The sequence below is a fragment of the Peromyscus eremicus genome, chromosome 16_21 (assembly GCF_949786415.1).
Source record: "Peromyscus eremicus chromosome 16_21, PerEre_H2_v1, whole genome shotgun sequence".
Classification (NCBI taxonomy): domain Eukaryota; kingdom Metazoa; phylum Chordata; class Mammalia; order Rodentia; family Cricetidae; genus Peromyscus; species Peromyscus eremicus.
Window position 1 is genome coordinate 15,142,469 of NC_081432.1, and position 8,813 is coordinate 15,151,281.

General features: G+C 40.8%; 1 pseudogene; it reads left to right on the top strand.

The window, feature by feature from the left end:
- Window positions 1-5,917: 5,917 nt before the first annotated feature.
- On the top strand, window positions 5,918-7,565 carry LOC131893809 (WD40 repeat-containing protein SMU1-like; annotated as a pseudogene).
- The last annotated feature ends 1,248 nt before the right edge of the window (window positions 7,566-8,813 follow it).

Genomic DNA, 8,813 nt, shown 5'->3' on the forward strand with positions numbered 1-8,813 from the left:
CTAGTGATTCAATCCCATTAGCTATTTTTAACCTGTTTGGGTTTTCTCTTTCTTCATGACCCAGGCTCAATAAAATAAATATGTCTAGGAATTTGTCCATGTCATCTGGGTCAGCAAATGGATTGGTACATAGAGACCATAATGATCTCATCCAATCTTTTCTATTTCTATAGTGTCCATTGTAAAGTCTCCTATTTTGTCTATGATTTTACTTATTTGAATCTTCTCTTTTTCTTAGTCTAGCCATGAATTTAATTATTTTATCTTTTGCCTCCATTTCAGGTATTATTGTTCATATATTGTTCTAATCTTTATTATTTCTTCACTTTACTAACTTTGGGTTTCTTCTTGTTTCTCTAGCTCATGGAGATGCAATGATAGTTTATTTGCTAAAGAACCTTCTGCTTTTCAGATGTAGATATGGATTGCTTCAAATGTTCCTCTTAGTGCTGAACTTGCTGTATCCTATTGCTTTTGTGATTTTGTGTTTCCATTTTTATTTGTTTCAAGTGTGTGTGTGTGTGTGTGTGTGTGTGTGTGTGTGTGTATTCATGCACATATCAGAAAAAAGAAGATATTTGATATGATTTCAATGTTTTTTAATTTTTTGAGATTTTTCCCTGGAGAATGTTCCATGTGCTGATGAGAAAACTCTGCAGACCCAACATTCTTTGATGGAATGTTCATGTCAGGTTCATTTGGTCTAGGATACAACTTGACTTTGATGTTTATATTTGTTTGTCCACTGCTGAAGGTGGAGTGCAAATAAATGCCTCCAGGTATAATTGTGTTGATACCTAAACTATTTTCTTCAGACCTATCAATACTGGCTTTACATGTTTTGTGTACCTCTATGTTGAATATTATTAAAAATAAATCTTTTAAATCAATAAAAAATAAATCATGGAATAAACAGAACACATGAAATAGCTATCTATGGCATGCAATCCCTCAGTCTCTGAACCTCAGCCCCTGTGAACAAGGGCAGAATACACAAGGAATCAGAATCACCTCTTTGAATATCTTTGAACAGTCATACCTGAAAAGAAAAATAGTATGTTGACAAGTTAGAAGGATATTTATTTACTATTTCTCATGTGTTACACATTCACCATTAAATTTTCCTGCTCTAAATTAAACTGCAACTAGTAAGTAGTTTTATCTGGGATCAATGTAAGAAAAAATTAGAAAGTTCAATAAGACACATTCAATAAAAAACTTAAAAACTCCAAGAGCAATAGATTTTTTGGAGTTAAAAGGATTCAGGGGAATGTTAAGCCTAATCTATTTATTTTATTTGTGGAAAGGATGAAAGTCAAAGAGGTTAAGTGGTTGATCTGATATCAAACAGGTAGCTATTAGCAGGACCACGAGGGGCCTTCTATCTGCAAACATCTGTGAAGCAATGCAAGGTCACTAATTTAATAATTGAAGACTGAGAGTTGAAACATCAGGCCGCTCACTCGTCTCCATCCCAGCTGTAGTACAGCAAATGTGAACTGAGTTTTCAGTATAAAATGTTTCCTCAATTTAAATAAGTCATAATTTAAAGCCAGTCCTGGACAGGCAAAGAGTACCCAACAAATAAATCAGCCACTATGATCAGAGCTTTCAGAAATTCAAATCATTCAAAATGCTTCTTTGTAGTCTCCAATATGCTTGAATATAATTTAGGATCAAAGCCTATATGTTCCTATTAACACACATATTTTCTTATGTTTCCTGAATGTAATTACTGAATATAGTTGCTTTGAAGAAATGACAGATGTCTCTGAGACAGACTGTGCCACCTTGCTAGGGTTTGGTTTCTCTCGTCATCTCTCCCATCGTGATACAATTCGGACAGCAGAGGGAAAAAAATAAGCACAAAAATCATCTGAATTATAGAAGTGAATGTATATTACCATGGTATAATAAAAATAAACTTTTTTCCCCTTGTCTCCTTACACAGAGCCCTGGCAGTTTCCTAAGTGACAGGGGTATTTGATTACTCATAATGAGCCAGTTTAGAGCCTTCCTGAGTTTGTGTCAATGAAGTGACTTCGAGCAGGATCCTAGAAAGCTGCAGTTGGATAGGATCTGTAAGGAAAACTCAGCACACAGGATTGGGATTCTCTGGGTGGCTGTTTCTAGGAGGAATTACCAGCAGGGGAATTAACTCCCCCAGAGCGTCAACTCCTTTATGTGGCTTCCCAGATAACAGAGGTCCAAAGGAAAGCTCTTCTGCTTCCCACTTTCACTTTTTGCTGGTGAGTGTGTCTATCCTGCTGCCGCTGCCACTACTGCTTATTCTTTATTGACATCAGGACCCAGCTTCTTCAGCCTTCCAACATGGACTGGAGAGAAGTTGTTGAGGGATACTTCAGCACCATTTTGGGGTGTAGCTGTAAGTTTCTCTGGTCCCACCCAGCCCCGCTGTCCCCCAGCCACTTATAAAATAATTACACAAAGGCTTATATTAATTACCAACTCTATGGCCTGTTGGCTCAGGCTTCTCGCTAGCTAGCTCTTAAAACTTAATTCAGCCCATTTCTATTAATCTATGCATTGCCACGTGGCTTCATGGCTTACTGGTACTTTCCCATCTTGCTTCACCTGGCGGTGGCTCACAGTGTCAGCCCCACTCTCTTTTCCTCTCTCTCCAGGTGGAATGTACCGCCTAACATTGTTTTGCCTCACCATTGGCCAAACAACTTTATTTATCAACCAATCAGAGCAACACATATTCACAGCATACAGAAAGATATCCCACAGCATTGGGGCATGCAGCCTTGTGTACTAAGCAGATACCAGGTTCTCAGCCCCTCCAGCATGTGACTCGTCATTGTCAGACTCAGCTCTGATCTAGTAAGCGGCCCCGTTATGATACATATTCATGCTACCAGATCTGTTCTTTTAGAGCAGTGGTTCTCAACCTTCCTACCACTGCTACCCTCTAACACAGTTCCTCATATTGTGTGATCCCCCCCCCAGCCATAAAATTTTCATTGCTACTTCATAACTATAATTTTGCTACTGGTATTAATCATAATGTAAATATCTGTGTTTTCCAGTGGTCTTAGGGGACTCCTGTGAAAGAGTCGTTTAACCCCCAAAGGAGTCATGACCCACAGGTTGGGAATTGCTGCTTCTAAAGCTGAACACCCTTAGGAGTAAGGGGTCAGAGCAGAAGTTCAGCAAAGAGATTTGATGAATTCTTACATTGGTAAAAAGAAAAAAACGTCCAGATGCCAGGAAGCTGGTGCAGTCCCACCCCACAGGGGCAGAAGCTCCTGCCTTCCAGACCTTCCCCTGGCACCTCTTTCTCTACTGTCTATCTGCATCCTTGATAACATCCTTCATAATAGGCCAGTAAACAGAAACATGGCAACTGTTTCCCTGAGGTTTATGAGTCATCATAGGAAATTATCAAACCTAGTAAAAGTGTCATGGAAGCCCTGGAGACTTTGATTTATAGCATGTTTGTCTAAAGTAAAACAGGCCCATAGAAGCTGTTTTTGCTAAAAGGCAGCTGGGACTCACTTGTGCCTGGAGGGTAACTAAAAGGTGAAAGCCTGGCACCTATGAACAGAAGTTCCTAGAAAGAATCGGCACCTTCCAGTGCACCAAGGCCGGTTAGCTGAATAGCAAGTCAGTGATGGTGAAGAGCTTGGCATCATTAGACCCCCTAGAAGCCATTTATTAATCTTCTGTACCTGACCCAATGTCTCTGTGACCATTAAGTAAATCCTTTGGAATATACATAGAACTCATTTCCAACCAACCAAAAAGCTACAAATGTCACCAGGCAACATCTGAGGCCAGTAGCAGAGTTTTCCCTTTGCTTTGCTGAAACCTGCCTACCTTGATGTCTCTACCAACATATTTGAAAAGTCTCTTGATTTATGTCTTTCTTTGTTCTGCTACTATAAAAACATGCAACTGCTTCCAGGTTGGAAGGTAGGATTTGGGGATACCTGCATCTATGTCCCTGGACCATGGTCATGTATTTTTGGCTCCAGAATAAACTCTCTCTCAAAGAGAAGCATTTAAGTGAGAGCTGTGTTCTTATGCTAACACTCCCCTGCTTCCATTTTGCATCTGCCTCCTTTTCTTTGGGTCAGACTCCCGCTTGATTCTGGATTGATATGTTAGACACTCAAGTGGAGTCTGGCTGGCTGACCTATTTCATCTCCCTTCAAGGATAAAGGCACAAAGAGTCATCATCCTAAGGGATGTCCCTTGAAGTCCCTTGGGAATCCATGAACACCCTAGGACTTGATACTCACCCTCAACCCAACACAACCAATGAGTGGATACCACATTCTGGAACAGAATTAATCAGTACATAGGACCCAGGTTGATCTCCACACCTGGTGACAGAGCAGCCATTTATTTTAGGACCACTTTGCAGATGGGGAACTGGGGAAAAGATCAGAGAAGTCACACCCTGATCAGCATGGTGTAACTCCGCTCCTCACTTGCGACGTGCCCCAACTCCTCCTCTATTTAAGCCTGAAGTTGACTCATGTCAGTGCCCCAGAGAAGGAATGATGTCACTCTGCTTTCCCTTCTCTGTACTCACTTTACCTGCTTCTCTTCCTAATGCACAATGATGGCATCCCCTCTCTCAGTCTTTCACCATTACTCTCCCTTCTAACTGGTGTATTGTAACGGGTGGCAAAGCCTTGACTCACAGGACTGCCAAGCCATGGTGTATTTCCCCACCCCACCCCCCCAAAAAAAAACCTCTGGTTACATAAATAAAGGTAAGAACATGGGACTTGGGGCTGGAGAGATGGCTCAGTAATTCAGAGTGTGTACTGCTTTTTCAGAGGATTTGTGTTCACAACACCCATGCCTAACAGCTCACAACTGCTTGTAAGTCCACTCCCGGGAATGTGACATACAGACACACATATATATAATATAATCAAAATAATAAATCTCTAAAGGAACATGGGACTTGGGCATCTGAAGTGAAGGCAAGGAGGCAGGCTACTGTCTGTGAGAATGAGTCCCTGAGCCTTTAGCCAGTGGAGTCCTACAAATGTCAAAACTAAGTTGGAGGATACTCAGTGTTGAGTGAATAAGAGAACTCATTGGTGAGGGGAAAATACACACACACACACACACACACACACACACACACAGAGGCACAGCATCAGAAATAGTAGTAGTAGAGGAAAATAGTGGAGTGTTGTTGTTGTTGTTGTTGTTGTTACACTTCACCTACAAAATACCTAAAGATCTCTTTGACCCACAAGAGCAAACTGGCACCAAATTTAAAAAGGAAAAAAAAAACTTTGAAAAGAAAAAGACATTCCCTTGGCATAGTTTTTTCTAATTTAAGATGCCCAACATGCTAATTAGGGCTCTGTGAGGGGCCTGACCTTCGATGATGAGTTGCCTTTTCAACTCCTGTGGTTTCTGCCTCTGACTGTGATAAAACTGGATAAAAATCTTCCTTAGATGCAAATTAGGAGCCTTTCAGGCTAAGAACCTTGATGCTCAGTGGGTCCTCTAGATGGGTGGGTCTCCCTGAGTACATAGTTAAAAGATTAGGTTAGTTCCTTCACCTGCCTCCTTCTCCCCACTAACATCATTAAAACTTCTGTTTTCTTTCCTAATTTTCGAAAGAGAGGTGAATAAATGTATCTCATAAAACTCTTTTGTTTTGTTGAGGTTTTTAATTATACAAGACAAGTAGGACCAGAATGTTTGTTTCTAAGCCAGGTGATCAAAGAAATTATTTTCAAACTACATGTGTTCGGATGAGGAACATGTGACCAGCTATAATAAATAGTATTATTTTTTTTTCAAAATCATAAAACTTGCATTTGATGATTCACTATTAAAATTGTAAAGTCCACATGTCTGGAGGTGTAGTGCAAGCCAGTCTATGCTGAGTGGGGCCTGGACCTGAAACAGTACCACTATGTCTATCGAAATCAAGTCTTCCTCCGGGCGGTAGTGGTGCACACCTTTAATCCCAGCACTCGGGAGGCAGAGGCAGGCGTATCTCTGTGAGTTCAAGGCCAGCCTGGTCTACAAAGCGAGTTCCAGGAAAGGCACAAAGCTACACAAGAGAAACCCTGTCTCAAAAAACCCAAAAAAAAAAAAAAAAAGAAAAGAAATCAAGTCTTCCAATGTGATTCATCTTATCATACAGTATTTGAAGGAGAACAGTTTACCTTGGGTGTTAGCCACCTTATAGGAGGCAACTACTGTCTCTCTGAATACTGTGGACAGCGTTGAGAGTTTCATGGCTACTGTTTTACACGCTACGCAATCTCTGAGACTGCCAGACAAAGCCCTTATTGACTTCTATGAACAGATTGTTCTGGAATTGGTAGAGCTTTGTGAATTGGGTCACTTGGGAGACAGACAGACAGACCCCATGATAATGTCAAAGCAAACACAACCAGAGTACTATGTTCGCTTGGAAAGCCTTTTTGTCAGGTCTTACTTTGATCCTTGTGAGGCATACTCAGATAAAAGCAGCAAAGAGAAGAGGAGGGCAGCCATTGCGTGGGTCTTCACATGGGAAGTCAGTGTGGCACCTGCATCTCATCTCACCGCTGCAGGGAGAGGTGTTGAAGCAGCAGCAGCAGAAGGGGTTTTGTCCTCCTGGTATAACCATGGATTTGTTTCAAGGCAAAGCAGCCCTCGAAGATGTGGAAGAAGAAATGTTTTCCACACAACTGAGCATCCTAAGTTGGGTCAGAAATCTCACGTGGAGTGTGTTCAACTTTCTCCAGATGGTCAGCATCTGGTCATTGGGTCTGTTGAAGTATAGACCTGCACTACTGGGAAAATCAGGATGGATCTTAAGTACCAGGCCCAGGATAACTTCATGATGATGGGTTATGCTGTCCTTTGCATGTGTTTCAGCAGAGATACTGAAATGTCTGCAACTGGGGTCCAAGATGGAAAGTTCAAGGTGTGGAAGATTCAGAATGGATGGTGTTTAGGAAGATTTGGAAGAGCACATAGTAATAGTGTCACCTGTCTAAGATTTTCTAAGGATAGCAGTCAGATCTTAGTGCCTCTTTGGACCAGACAGGAAGAATTCATAGTTTAAAATCTGGAAAAACACTGAAGGAATTTCAAGGCCATTCCTCCTTTGTTAAGAAGGAAACGTTTACACAAGACAGACATTACATCATCAGTGCATCTTCCAATGGCACTGTGGAGATCCAGAATATGAAAACCACAGAACATTCAAATACATTTCAATCCCTGGGCCGTACTGCAGGAACAGATATTACAGTCAATAGCGTGATTCTGCTTCCTAAAAACCCAGAGCAACCAATCAAACATGGTAGTCATCATGAGCCTGCAGGGGGAGACTGTCAGAAGATTTGGTTCTGGTAAAAAGAGAGGGTGGTGACATTGTTCGCTGTACCCTTTCTCCCCGTATGAGTGGAGCTAGCATGTCGTGAAGGACTTTGTGTCTCCTGCTTCAGCACAGGAGCTAGAGAGAACTCAGATGGCTCATAGGAAGCATGCGAGCGGGGATTGCACACCACCCACATCAGACCCTGATTGCCACCCACAGTGAAGATGGACTCCAGAAGCTATAGAAACACTAATTTACCCCTTAAAGTACAACCAAGGGTACTTAAGTGGAGTTATGTTCATGTGTTACTTGTACTTTTTAATGTCTACCTTTCTAAACCAAGACATTGTCTGGATGAGCCACAAGAATAATGTTGTGAAAATTCATGTTTAAGAAGCAGTTACCATTCAAAGCATTTTAAAGGCATTATTTTATCTGTTTTTAACTGAAGCAGTCACTTAATGTTTTCATCAATCTTTCACCAAAATACTTGAAACACTGATATTTCTCGAAGAAAAACTTCTTTATTTTGAAATGATAATTAAAACCTGCCTCCTCACATGAAACTTGTAAATAAGTCACTATGCCATATTCTGTAGCTTTGGGGTTTTTTTTTTAAGATTTGAATAAACTTATACCTTTCTGAAAAAAATTGTAAAGTCTTGTTCATATTGTTTCTGTTTTTAAGAACTGAGGACTGATGGCTAGACAGTCAGTCAGCAGTTAAGAGTTCTGGATGCTCTTGCAAAGGACCCAGGTTGTGTTCCTGGCTCCCCCACACCCCCAGGCACCTCACAGCCTTCTGTTTCAGGGAATACAATACCCTCTTCTGGCCATCATGGGTACTACACACACGGTACACATACATGCATGCAGGCAAAACACTCATACACAGAAAATAAAAATAATTTCTTCTTTTAAAAAAGAACTAAAGGCTGTTTACATCTCAGCTATCACAGGTTCTTATTTTCTTAATACAGGTTTCTGGGCCCCACTTTAGATTATGATATTATGATATTTGTTCTTGGCAGTGTTTATTACAATACATTCTAAAACAGACATACCAGGAGTTTGGAGACTACCATCATAACAGAACAGGGGACCCTGTCTCCCTACTTTCTTAAATGTAATCCAACTTTGCTGTAAGAATTTTTCCTTGGTGTAGAAACTGTGTTGTACTGCGTTAACAGTCAGGAGCTGGTCTATGTACCACATTGTCACATATAGAATAATTCAATAATTATTATTAATAAATCCAAATCTACTAAAGTCTTCAGCTCTCTGATGCATTGACATGTGCATTTCTTTCCTTGACAATGAGAGCAAGAGAAGAAAGAACAACACTTTCTTTATGGTTCAACCCAAATTTGTAGACCTCCTGAAAAGTTTCCTTAAGGTGACATTGGAACCAAGGACTCGGTGGGGCAGAAGCTAATGAAGATGGTTTGGAGTCACTGTGCAAAGTGTCTGGAGCGATTTTGTGAGATGAGGG